Here is a 13,492-nt window from a genome sequence, read left to right as displayed (position 1 = left end):
CTGGTGCATGTTGTCTCTCTCCTCCTTTATAGTCCTCTTCCACCAATCCCAACTCTGCTACCCACACGCCGAGTACGCTGCTCTCCTCCAATCAGGAGCAAGATCAGCTCCTGCAGCTCATCAGTCAAGTTGGCGAGAGGCAGCTGTGTAGAGGTTGTTTGGTCTCTCTCAGCGCCATATTGTGGGAGAGCAGATGCATAGAATAAGTCTTAATTCCAGTAACTTAGTCTAGTCTGAGTTGCTCCCCACAGTCCACTCTGCCTCTCAAAAAAAAAAAAAAAACACACACACATTTGGAAAAGGTGGCTAGCTAGCTACTATCAAAACTAGAGGGGAGGGGCCAGCACTGTGGCACAGCGGGTTATCTACATAACATTATCTACAAAGCAGTTCAGTGGAAATTTGATTGAGATTACCCTACATATCAAGATGAGAGGAAAATTGACATGCTCATGTTCTGTTTATCATAAAAAAATTTCTATTGACTTGTATTTCATTTATTTAATCATGTTTTACAGTTCTGTGAGATATTTTTGTTCATATTGTGCTGGATTTATAAGTCTTTTATTTTTGCATGGTATTGTAAATGGTAACTTTTAGCATTTTCATTCCAAGTTTTCATTGCAGGTATAAAGAAAATTCATCAAATGATTTGTAGTGACTTTGTATTTTATTTCTTTTTTGTCTTCATCTGGTGTCATGCAGACAGAATACTCGGGGCTTGCCGTCTTCCTTGGTGCATGTGAAATCACAGCCTGGCATATGTTAAGTAGGAATGTTCATTGATTCGCCCAGTGGAGCAGCAGGGGCCACTGGGAACCCAGCGCTCTACAGAACTGGCATGTCCTGCGTTACTACTAGGGCCTGCAGGTGGCGCCCAAACATGCTGTGGCCGTCCCACCTGGTGCGCATGTGCAGGTTCCCCCTTATGTCTTGCCTGCTGCTTTCTCTGTGAGGACAGGAGTGCCGTTTTCATTGGGTGAGTGTTGAGGGGCCACTGCTGTACCTTGGGGCACTTTGAAGCTTCATCCACAGAGAGGAAAAGGAGCCAGGCTGTGTATCCCTGAGAGCTGAGAAGAGGCTTCAGGAGGCTTCTCCAGGACGCATCTAGAAAACAGCGGTGGGTACACTCTCGTGTTCTGGACTGCTCTCGGGTGGGTTCTTCACTTCCCCACCTGATGCTTTAGGAAAATGCATGAAAGCATCTCTCATGGATGCATCTAATGTATAGAGATCAGACTACACTGTCCAGTTTCCCCAGATTCAGGATTGCGTGTGGGAGATACGCCAGAGCACACAGATAGACATACACACACTCAGCAGGAAGAATGTGGAGAGTGTGTCAGGATTCCACGGTGCTGAGTTAGGCACGGGCCAGAGGAGGGACGAGACCCAGTGATGCTTGAGGTGGAGCAGAGTGTGAGCATCTGTGGACCTGCTTTCCCTCATGGCAAACTGTCCTCTCCCTTTTGTTGAGATAACATTTAGGTAGTCACAGGCACCCCTAAGGAAGTACCTTAGATGCACATTATTTCAAGGGTTAGGATGTTACCAGTTCATTAGCCTTTTACTTTGCTGTATTTAATGGGAGTGAACTTTTTACTAGTGTGAGTTATTTATGATAACACTGCTATGTCTCGTTTTCATTTGAGAGAATGGCTGTGGGTAGCTGATCCCATACTAAGGTGAGGTGGAGTTTCATGAGGATGAACAGAATTCAGTGGATAAAGCACTGTCCAGATGCCCCTAGAATTCACAATAGCAAAACCTGCATACACTTGAATCCTCCAGTGTCTGGTTCCTTGATATTCCACAACATTATATGCAATGGGAAGTATTATATGTCTTTGATAGTAAGTACTATCATACTTTTCTTACATTCAGCTGTACTGAGACTTACAGCATCAGAGTCATTTAAAGATAAACAGTGATACCCAGTGTTGTGTGTCAGGCTGAAATCCACAGGCGAGGCGGCCCTCTGGCAGGTGATGGTGATTTCTGGGAGAGGTTTCAGATGCTTGAACGGATGGTTACAATACTGCAAGGGAAGATTTAAAGGATATCAAGACTAGATTAGATGCATCTTGGTTGGCCTGAAGCTCAACAGGAGCAGCTTTTGGATTATACACTGATATGGTTACAAACTTTATTGTGATGGTTTGCACAAACTTGTGCATAGTGCCTTGCCTCTAGAGAAACAGTGAAGCCAGAGTTCACAACTGTGATGACCACGAAATCAATAATGAATCAGGCACAGGACAAGTTTAGAAAGTCAGTCTCTGGGTAAAGGCTGATTAATAGGTACTAATTTACAGCTAGATAGGAATAAGAAGTTCTGCAGGCGGTTCTGACTGTGGAGTAGCCTTCTATTTGCCACTTTCTTTATATAAAACACTGTTGTCTTCACGTTGTTGGCTCGTGACTGATTTCTTTGTCTTGGCACACAGGAGTCCCAAGTGGTTCTGTATCAGCTTCCCAGCAACCACGAAGAGACTCCTGAGGACAACCTGGGCCCCAGAATTAAGACTACAGGATACAGTTTGATGCTAAAGGATGGGTGAGTCAGGAACCTTCCTTGATGGTTCCCTTATTCCTTTCTTCTCCTTTGTGGTCTTTCCATTTGGGCATTAGCTTCTTCCACCTGATCTCCCCCTGGAAGCTGCCCCGTATGCTTTGGGATAGTTGGCTTTGGATTGGTTTGGAAAGACCCGTGGTTTAAGGAAATCTACTTTCTCTGTGGATGATTCATGTCCCTACTTGGTGGGGAACAACTTGCCTTTTAGTTTGGTATTTCATGTTGGGATTCCTCCAAGCACCCTTGCTTTCTTTGGCTCCTTGCCTCTCAAACAGGTCAGGTCCCCTTGGACATTGGGTAAGGATCTGGATCCTCTCTGAGGTTTTTGACCCTTTCTTCTTGTCCTGTCACTTTAATTATCTCTCACTACTCTCCCCTGGATCTAACATCTCCTGATGTCACATCTTGGTTGCCTGCTACTCACATATTCCCCATCTTTGAAGCATGCTAACTCTGTCTCTTGAAGACATAGCAGTAGTTACTGCCTTGAGGTGACTTTTCTCCACTCACTGAAAGCACCGTCTCTCATACACTGTACCCTGGCCTGAGATACCATAGAGATCTCTTGTACTTCTTCCTTTTGCTTTCAGTCCACTACTCTGACGTACACTGCCTCTGGGCTGAGGGCCGTTATCTTTGTGCCGTGAACAGACCCAAATTCGATTGTTGCATGGCTTTTTCCAACCCTGGTCTGGATACTTGCAGCTGCTGAAAGCATCTACTTTTTTCTCTTCCTGTCGATTTTCCCGCCCAATTAATTGGCAAAATGGTGACTCCCCCAAGTGGAGGCATTCTTATGAGCTCCTAGCTCAGGCAGCAAGAATAAGAAGCCAGGGGATTGCATTTTCTGCCTCTCAAGACAACCATCAAATCCCTGCTCCCCATCCACTCTCATGAGTTTGGCAGTTTTAAGCTTTGCCCTTTAAGACAGACTGGGGATGGAGCTGGTCAGACTGTTTGAGTCTGTGTTTCATTCTCTATGTCTGATCTGACAATAAGCAAAAAAAAAAAATTGGGACAATCTTCTGAGGACTCCAGCTAATTTCATTAGGAATTTGTGGAAGTAACTCTTTGTTTTGACTACACCAAACATGCAACTATTGCCATTTCACTGGTGCAGTATTGAAAAGAAACAACACATAATCAATAAGGCTAAATAGTGGCCCTACTCTTGCTGCTTTAAGTCCAGCCCATACCATCTACAGGACAGGTAGAGATATCAGTGAGCCTGCTGGAATTGCCCAATGTGCTTCAACGATAGGGAGCATCAGGACCACATGATAACTTGCCCAGTAGAATGAAATGTTCAGCTAAGCCAGCCAGTTACTAAGAGGTGAGAGAGGCTACCCAAGATACATATAAAAACCCTACCATGTTTCAGAGCTGCCTAACAAAGGTCTTTAGAAAATACACCAACACAGATCCTACTTACCCCAAGGGCAAGCCCTTACAGCCATGCACTTCAGTAATCAAGCAGCCCTCAGATGTCAGGTAAAAAGCAGGTGCAGGACCCCAGACATGCTTAGCAGGACTCACAGGGATGATTTCCCAAGTATCTGACAGTAGGTGTAGAGCAGAGGGAATGGACAGAGATAAAAGTAGTGCATGAAAGGCCCAGGTGACGGATGTTGCCTTGGGCACTGGACCACCTCAGGGTTACCCCTCCTGGAGACTGAGGACAAAGCCAGAGCCTAAAGCAGAGCCCAGGCTTAGGGCCCTCAGCCTGTTGGCCACTGAGTCTAAACCAGTGTGCCATTTGCAAAAGCAAAGGAAATTGGAAGAAGGATTGTTCTTGACCCCAATGAGAAATGGAGACCACTGGACTACTGATGGCTAAAAGATCTGAGGGCTGATTGAGTCACGGTCTCCCAGTGGCTCCAGCTGGACTGCTAACCATCATTTTGGAGACTTGCTCGGGTAACCGTTGACATGGCAGGTAACAAAATTAAATTTTTGTCAGATACTGGAGGCCCTCATGTGTTCTAACCCAATTCTTGTTTATGATTTCCTGCATCATTGCAGGGATAGATGGCTGACCAAAGAGAAAGTGTTTATTATACTTTAGATTGTTTTATTGACTCCCAACAGTGCCCCGAGGGTTTTGTATAAGCCTGAATGCTCAGTTCCCCTACTAGGTAGAGCTCCCTTGTCTAATGACTGTCATAGTAGGACACACCTCTAGTCCTGTGTCAGGACCATTTTTTCTTGATTGCCCTAGCTACCTGTATACACTCTGCTGTAGCTCTTTCTCTGAACTCCGGCTATATTGCCTCCCAAGTGGATCTATCTGTATGGAAAGTGAAGATCACAGAAAGAAGGGCTAGTAGGGAAATCCCTGTAAAAAATCTCACTAGGGGCCAGTGCCATGATGTGATGGGTTAAGCTGCTGCCTGCAGCACCGGCATCCCATATGGGTGTCAGTTTGTGTCCCAGCTGATCCACTTCTGATCCGCCCCCCTATTAATTCACCTGGGAAAGCAGTAGAAGGTGGCCCAAGTGCTTGGGCCCCTGTATCCACGTGGGAGACCTGAAAGAAGCTCTTGGCTCCTGGCTTCATCCTGGCCCAGTCCTAGCTGTTGTAACCATTTGGGGAGTGGACCAGCAAATGGAAGTCTCTCTCTCTCTCTCTCTCTCTCTGCCTTTAATATAAATAATCTTTTTAAAAAATCTCACTGTAATTAGATGCTAAATATAGCTACAAAGGCAAGACCCCATAAAACCTGAGATCTCTACAGGCATTAAACTATTCATAGAAAAATATCTAAAACATGGGCTACTTAAGCCTTGCCACAATGGGCGCCAGATGTTGCTATGGATTCATTCTGAGAGGAGGAGCACAGTGGGGGCAAGAGACATGGAGTCACGACACAAACACTGGGAGTTGGGTGAAAGCAGACCAGAGGCAAGCAGCCCGTAGACTCGTTTATTTCAGTTGGTACAACAGCTTATATAGCTGAGGCAGCCAGTCCTGTCAAGGGGCAGATTGGCTTCTTTGCCAGGTGGGTTCCGAAGCCATTCGTGAATAACTGATGTGTGCTTGCCAGCAGCCATCTTGGTGCAGCCTTCTCATTTCACCACAAACCCCAATACAATACTCCAAATCTCCCAGTACAAAACCCCATGGGTAATACAGACTTGTGCTTTTATTCATTTATTGATTTGTAACTCAACAGAATTGTTTTATAACTTGGTTCTTTTACAATTCCAGACCATAAATAAGAATGGTTCATCAGAATTCTGTTCACTATTCACTAGGTTGTATTTTTGGAAAATAATTTTAACACTGAACTTTTGCATTTGATATCCTCATATCTTTGTTTTGTATTTCATTAATTTTTGCTCTGAAAAATACTTACTCTGTTTCCTCTACTTTTATCTATGTTTATTTTCTGGTTCATTTGTAAGCATTATGTTTGATAATCAATGCTTCTAAATGTTCTTATTTTTCTAATATATACATTTGCTGGTATAATTTTCTTTTACTTCTCTTTATGTATTTATTTATTAGCAGAGTCACTAGACCTTTCTTATGTATAGCAGTTCCATTATCCATTAATTCTAGGTAGATTTTTAAATACTGCTCTTATATTCATTATTTATTGTGTATTTTTTTCAACTTCCAAATATATGGGTTGTAACTTTTTAAGTATTGATCTTTTATTTAATTGAACTAAGATCAATTAAATAGTTTGTATAAATTACATTGTTTGAATATTTTGGAGTATAATCTATTAGTAATTATAGCAAATATTTTTATAGCTTTTATGTGTCTGGCACTGGACCAAGAAGCTTGAATATGTTGTCATTTAATCATATTAACAATTAGGAAGATATATATCCCACATCTATGTCATGTTTTACAGTGCAGGTGGCTGAAAGTAAGATGAAATTGGTGGAGATGATTGGTTTTAAAATAGTATTTAATAGCTCCATGGTAGTCTATAAAAGCCTAAAGCAAAGATGGAGCAAAATGTATGCAAAACAGGTATCTCATGCTGAGAAAATGTCTGCACTGACTATGCTAATTTTTCCCATTACTAAGAATGGGACAATGTACCATAAATCAAAGTCAGTATCAGCTCAAGTGGAAGGGAATGCGTTGCAGTGAGACCGAAGTAAAAGAGAAAACTTCACTTTAGGTGACACAGTGAATGATACAATAAACAAAATGTGGACAAGCAATAATAAAACTTGAGAAAGCTATAAACAAATAAGACAACAGAAACTATGTGAATGTCAGTATTTATGTTTGTTTTAACTGTCAGACACTATTCTCCTCCTGACTGGATCCCTGGCTGTAGTCTCCTGTCACCTAAACTGACTGCAACGGAAGGGAAACAGTTTTTCCTGCAAGCATCACAAAGGACAATGCAGGACCCAGGACACAGTATACCTCTCTGAGGAGACCAGGGAGATGCCAGCAGCAGTCTGCAGACAAATTTTCTTACTCCATTATCCAGAGGTGATCCCTAGACTCCTAATGTTCCATGCTTATGGTAAGCGAGACATGTACCAAATGAACACCAGAGAAAATAGTAAACTTCAAAATCTAGAAAAAATAGAATTACTTCAAAAGATATAAAACTGAATTCAACTATGGTATTTTTATTAGAAATGTGACTTTAAAAAATTGAGTGACCTGTCTTAATTTATTAATTATTTTAAATTTAAAAAGGTTTCTAATATATCTGATATAACATATCTCAACTAAATAGATTAAAATAAACTGTTATACTAAATATAACAATTTAGTTTGGAATATGATCTGGTTTGGTGGCAGGAAAATTTATAAAACCATGTTTTAATGATGAATTAATTAAAATTAAATCCACTCTATCATGAAGCCAACTATCAAAATAAAGAACTACACATTATACATATTCTCATGTTAATAAATAGTTTCCTAAGAAAGTATTATCAATCTGAGGTGCAGTCCTAACAAAAAATAATTGTTGGATAGCAAGCCCAAAAATAAATTAATGAATTTACAGCCAACCGATTTTTGATAAAGGTGCTTAGTACACACAATGTGAAGAGAACTTTTTTTTGATAGGTAGAGTTATAGACAGTGAGAGAGAGAGACAGAGAGAAAGGTCTTCCTTCCGTTGGTTCACTCCCCAAATGGCCACTAAGGCCGAGACTGCGCCAACCCAAAGCCAGGAGCCAGGCGCCTCCTCCTGGTCTCCCATGAGGGTGCAGAGCCCAAGCACTTGGGCCATCCCCCACTGCCCTCCCGGGCCACAACAGAGAGCTGGACTGGAAGAGGAGCAGCCAGGACTAGAACCCGGTGCCCATATGGGATGCCAGCACTGCAGGTGGAGGATTAACCAAGTGAGCCATGGTGCCGGCCCCAAAAAGAACAGTTTTTTTTTTTCAATAAATGACAGGGTAAAACTGCACATCTACAAGCAGAAACATATAGATCTCTACCTCTCATTGTAATCAAAAATCAACTCAAACTAGATTAAGATTTGTGAAAGATTTAAAACTGTGAAACTACTAGAAGAAAACACAAGGTATATGCTTCATGATATTGATCTGGGCAATTGTACTTTGGATATGACACCCAGAGCACAAACTACAAAACCAAAATAGGCAAATGGGATTACATCGAATTGCACATTTTCTGTTCAGCATAGGGGATGGTGAGCAAAGTGAAAAGACACACTACAGAACGGGGAAAAATACTTGGCAACTATGCATCTGATAGGGAGCTAACATAAACAATTGTGTGAGAAATGCAAAGAGCTCAATTGCAAGCAAAAAAAAAATCTGACCAAAAAATGGAAAAGGCTTAAAAAGACATTTTTCCAAAGAATACATACAAGTGAAAAAAAATATGTGAAGAAGTTCTCAATGTCACTCTTCATCAAACACATGCATATTAAAATCACAAGAAAGCATCTTCTCACCCCAATTTAAATGAATATTTTTACAAAGACAAACAATATGAAATAAGACGCACTGACACATAAGACAAATATCACCTGTTCCCCCTCAAGTGTGGACACTAAACAAAAGAAACTTACCACAATATCAAATGGCAATTCCTAGAGGCATGTGGAGAGGGCAGAGGAGGAAAAGATACAGGGAAGCGGGATAATGAGTACCAGATCAGAGTCAGATTGAAAGAACAGATTTTTGGTGTTACACAGCCTGGTAAGGTGACACTACTTCACAATAACTCAGTATAGAGAGGAGCCTGAAGGATCGACAGGGTGAAAATTATTGACTACTGTGGAGCGATATGCATTGAATACCTGTGTCAAAGTGTCTCACTGTACTCCATACATAATTGAAATTAGACTTCGTATATTTTTAGAAAGTTCATGACAAGATTGCAGATAGATTTTTTTTTTTGCTTTTAAAGAATTCATTAAGGGCAGAGCCAAGATGGCGGAATAGTAAGGGCGCGCACTGATAGTCCGGGAAAATTTAGTTTAATAAAAGTGGAGTTACGGTAGCCTCAGAAAAAGGATCAGGAAAAATTGCAGAGGAAACTCTTCCGGATCTAGTGGCTGTGACTTGGAGGACCTATGGGGAGAACAAGGTCGCCCACCGCGTGGAAGCCAAGCCGCGGGAACCGCAGGGTCTGCGCGCCAGTGCTGGAAGGGGAGTGGATGTTACACAGACGACCAGCGGGGAGAGCAGGGACGCCCAGGGCTCCGAGTCCACACCGGCGCTGTAAGGGGAGGTGAGCTCAGTAACCCAAGACATTGGCGGGGAAACAGCAGACAGAATCTAGAGGGAAGCGGGCTTGAGGCGGGAAAGTTCACCAGACTGACTACAGGAGAGAAGGAAAAAAAAAAAGGTGGGGGTTACTGGTACAGGCGAGTTTGTCTCCGCCAACCTTGCAAAGGCGAGCAAGAGACAGAGCAGGCCCCACTCGGGATATACATAACAAAAGGGTAGAGCAGAGGAACTGAGGCACTACAATTCAGTAGCCTAGGCAACCCAGTGGGAGTCCGCAGGAGAAACAGAGCCTACACAGACTCTTTGGGTAGAAGCCAGAGATCGGAAGCTAAATACCATCAATTCTGATCAGCCATGCAGTATTACTTACCTCCTGAATAAAAAAAAATAAAATAAATAAAAAGAGAGAGATTTACCACGCATAACCTGAGGGTGTCACCTTTGCACACCCGTAACGCAGAAGAACCAAGCAGAGCTCTCAGGCCACACCCATCTCAAGCCTCCAAGGCTCCGCCAACAGCAGACAGTCCACTTAACACAGACATAGTATATATAAAAAAAAAAAAAAGCTCACACTGAGGGAAGAAGAATCAACAATGCCAAGCAACAAACACAAAAATCGAGGGAACAAGATCAACGATGACACTATGACGCCTCCAAATAAACAAAACACCCCAAGCCAAGATTATGAAGACGATGAGGTAGAAGAAATGCAAGATACGGATTTCAAAAAGTATATGATAAGAACATTTAGAAGTTTTCAAAAGCAAATCCTTGAACTACAGAAATCCTTCCTGGACAGGATTGAAAATCTCACTCATGAAAATGAAATTTTAAGGAAGAATCAAAATGAAACGCAGAAACTAGTAGAACAGGAAAGTGTGATAGTGAAGAGAAATCAAAATGAAATGAAGAGCTCAATAGATCAAATGACAAACACATTAGAAAGTCTAAAACACAGAGTCAGTGAAACAGAAGAGAGAATATCGGACTTAGAAGATAGAGCACAGGAAAACATACAGTCAAACCAAAGAAAAGAAGAGGAAATTAGAAATCTAAAAAATATTGTTGGGAATCTACAGGATACTATTAAAAAAACCAACATTCAAGTTCAAGGAATTCCTGAAGGCATGGAGAGAGAGAAAGGATTAGAAGGCCTTTTTAGTGAGATACTAGCAGAGAACTTTCCAGGTTGGAGAAAGACACAGACATCCTAGTACAGGAAGCTCATAGAACCCCTAGTAAACATGACCAAAAGAGATCCTCACCACGACACGTGGTAATTAAACTCACCACAGTGAAACATAAAGAAAAGATCCTAAAATGTGCAAGAGAGAAACGTCAGATTACTCTCAGAGGATGTCCAATTAGACTCACAGCAGACTTCTCATCAGAAACACTACAGGCTAGGAGGGAATGGCGAGACATAGCACAGGTGCTAAGAGAGAAAAATTGCCAGCCCAGAATATTATATCCTGCTAAGCTCTCATTTGTGAATGAAGGTGAAATAAAGACCTTTCATAGCAAACAGAAATTGAAAGACTTTGTGGCCACTCGTCCGGCCCTGCAAAAGATACTTAAAGATGTGCTACACTCAGAAACAGAAACACGGCCATCAATATAAAAGAAGGTAAAGGAAGAAAACCTACCAGTAAAAGAGCATGGGAAGCTCAAAGCATATACTAGAAAATATCTCCGGGAAAATGGCAGGGCAAAGTCACTATGTATCAATAGTCACATTAAACATGAATGGCCTGGGCCGGCGCCGCGGCTCACTAGGCTAATCCTCCGCCTAGCAGCGCCGGCACACCGGGTTCTAGTCCCAGTCGGGGCGCCGGATTCTGTCCCGGTTGCCCCTCTTCCAGGCCAGCTCTCTGCTGTGGCCCGGGAGTGCAGTGGAGGATGGCCCAGGTGCTTGGGCCCTGCACCCCATGGGAGACCAGGAAAAGCACCTGGCTCCTGGCTCCTGCCATTGGATCAGCGCGGTGCGCCGGCCGCAGCGCGCTGGCCACGGCGGCCATTGGAGGGTGAACCAACGGCAAAGGAAGACCTTTCTCTCTGTCTCTCTCTCTCACTGTCCACTCTGCCTGTCAAAAAAAAAAAAAAAAAAAAAAACATGAATGGCCTGAACTGTCCAGTTAAAAGATTGGCTCAAAGAACACAACCCAACTATTTGTTGCCTACAAGAAACACATCTCTCTAACAAAGATGCATGCAGACTGAAAATGAAAGGTTGGAAAAAGATATTCCATGCCAACAGAAACAAAAAAAAGCAAGTGTAGCCACCTTAATATCAGACAAAATAGACTTTAATACAAAAACTGTTAAGAGAGACAAAGAGGGGCACTATATAACGATTAAGGGATCAATTCAACAGGAAGATGTAACTATTATAAATGTATATGCACCTAATTACAGGGCACCGGTCTATTTAAAAGATATGTTAAGGGACTTAAAGGGAGACTTAGATTCCAATACAATAGTACTGGGGTACTTCAGTACTCCCCTCTCAGAAATAGACAGATCATCCGGACAGAAGATCAACAAGGAAACAGCAGATTTAATTGACACTATTGCCCAAATGGATCTAACAAATATCTACAGAACTTTCAATCCTACATCTAAAGACTTCACATTCTTCTCAGCAGTGCATGGAACCTTCTCTAGGATTGATCACATACTAGGTCATAAAGCAAGTCTCAGCAAATTTAAAAGAATTAGAATCATACCATGCAGCTTCTCAGACCACAGCGGAATGAAGCTGGAAATTAGCAACTCAGGAAACACTAGAAAGTATGCAAACACATGGAGACTGAACAACATGCTCCTGAATGAACACTGGGTCATTCAAGAAATCAAAAGAGAAATCAAAAACTTTCTAGAAGTAAATGAGGATCACAACACAACATATCAAAACTTATGGGATACGGCAAAAGCAGTATTGAGAGGCAAATTTATAGCAATAGGTGCCTATATCAAGAAATTGGAAAGGTACCAAATAAATGAGCTTTCAGCGCATCTCAAGAATCTAGAAAATCTGCAGCAAAACAGACCCAAATCTAGTAAGGTAAGAGAAATAATCAAAATCAGAGAAGAAATCAGCAGGATTGAATCCAAAAAAACATGACAAAAAATCAGCCAAGCGAAGAGCTGGTTTTTTGAAAAAATAAACAAAATTGACACCGCATTGGTCCAACAAACTAAAAAAAAGAAAAGACCCAAATCAATAAAATCAGAGATGAAAAAGGAAACATAACAACAGACACCACAGAAATAAAAAGAATCATCAGAAATTACTACAAGGACTTATATGCCAGCAAACAGGAAAATCTATCAAAAATGGATAGATTCCTGGACACATGCAATCTACCAAAATTGAACCATGAAGACATAGAAAAACTAAATAGACCCATAACTGAAACAGAAATTGAAACAGTAATAAAGGCCCTCCCAACAAAGAAAAGCCCAGGACCAGATGGATTCAATGCTGAATTCTACCAGACATTTAAAGAAGAACTAATCCCATTTCTTCTCCAACTATTCAGAATAATCGAAAAAGAGGGAATCCTCCCAAATTCTTTCTATGAAGCCAGCATCACCTTAATTCCTAAGCCGGAAAAAGATGCAGCACTGAAAGAGAATTACAGACCAATATCCCTGATGAACATAGACGCAAAAATCCTCAATAAAATTCTGGCCAATAGAATGCAACAACACATCAGAAAGATCATCCACCCAGACCAAGTGGGATTTATCCCTGGTATGCAGGGATGGTTTAATGTGTGCAAGACAATCAATGTGATACACCACATTAACAGACTGCAGAAGAAAAACCATATGATTATCTCAATAGATGCAGAGAAAGCATTCGATAAAATTCAACACCCTTTCATGATGAAAACTCTAAGCAAATTGGGTATAGAAGGAACATTCCTCAATATAATCAAAGCAGTTTATGAAAAACCCACGGCCAGCATCCTATTAAATGGGAAAAAGTTGGAAGCATTTCCACTGAGAATTGGCACCAGACAGGGATGCCCACTCTCACCACTGCGATTTAACGTACCTCTGGAAGTTTTGGCCAGTGCTATTAGGCAAGAAAAAGAAATTAAATGAATACAAATTGAGAAGGAAGAAGTCAAACTATCCCTCTTTGCAGACGATATGATTCTTTACTTAGAGGATCCAAAGAACTCTACTAAGAGACTATTACAACTCATAGAG

The 13,492-nt window shown here is 41.7% G+C and overlaps 2 long non-coding RNA genes across 2 annotated transcripts in view; one reads left to right on the top strand and one right to left on the bottom strand.

Annotated features, from left to right (window-relative positions):
* Window positions 1-13,492, top strand: part of LOC100355679 (serine/threonine-protein kinase Kist) — a 44,233-nt gene that overhangs the window by 13,055 nt on the left and 17,686 nt on the right. Inside the window, exons 2-4 of the long non-coding RNA XR_011385772.1 lie at window positions 706-1,120; window positions 2,448-2,557; window positions 6,841-7,071. This is a non-coding gene — a long non-coding RNA (serine/threonine-protein kinase Kist). The remainder of the gene's footprint in view (window positions 1-705; window positions 1,121-2,447; window positions 2,558-6,840; window positions 7,072-13,492) is intronic.
* Window positions 549-13,492, bottom strand: part of LOC138847896 (uncharacterized) — a 37,500-nt gene continuing 24,556 nt past the window's right edge. Inside the window, exon 2 of the long non-coding RNA XR_011385773.1 lies at window positions 549-2,038. This is a non-coding gene — a long non-coding RNA (uncharacterized lncRNA). The remainder of the gene's footprint in view (window positions 2,039-13,492) is intronic.

The sequence above is a fragment of the Oryctolagus cuniculus genome (genome assembly GCF_964237555.1).
Source record: "Oryctolagus cuniculus chromosome 17 unlocalized genomic scaffold, mOryCun1.1 SUPER_17_unloc_2, whole genome shotgun sequence".
Classification (NCBI taxonomy): domain Eukaryota; kingdom Metazoa; phylum Chordata; class Mammalia; order Lagomorpha; family Leporidae; genus Oryctolagus; species Oryctolagus cuniculus.
This window is presented reverse-complemented; position numbering and strand designations above follow the sequence as displayed.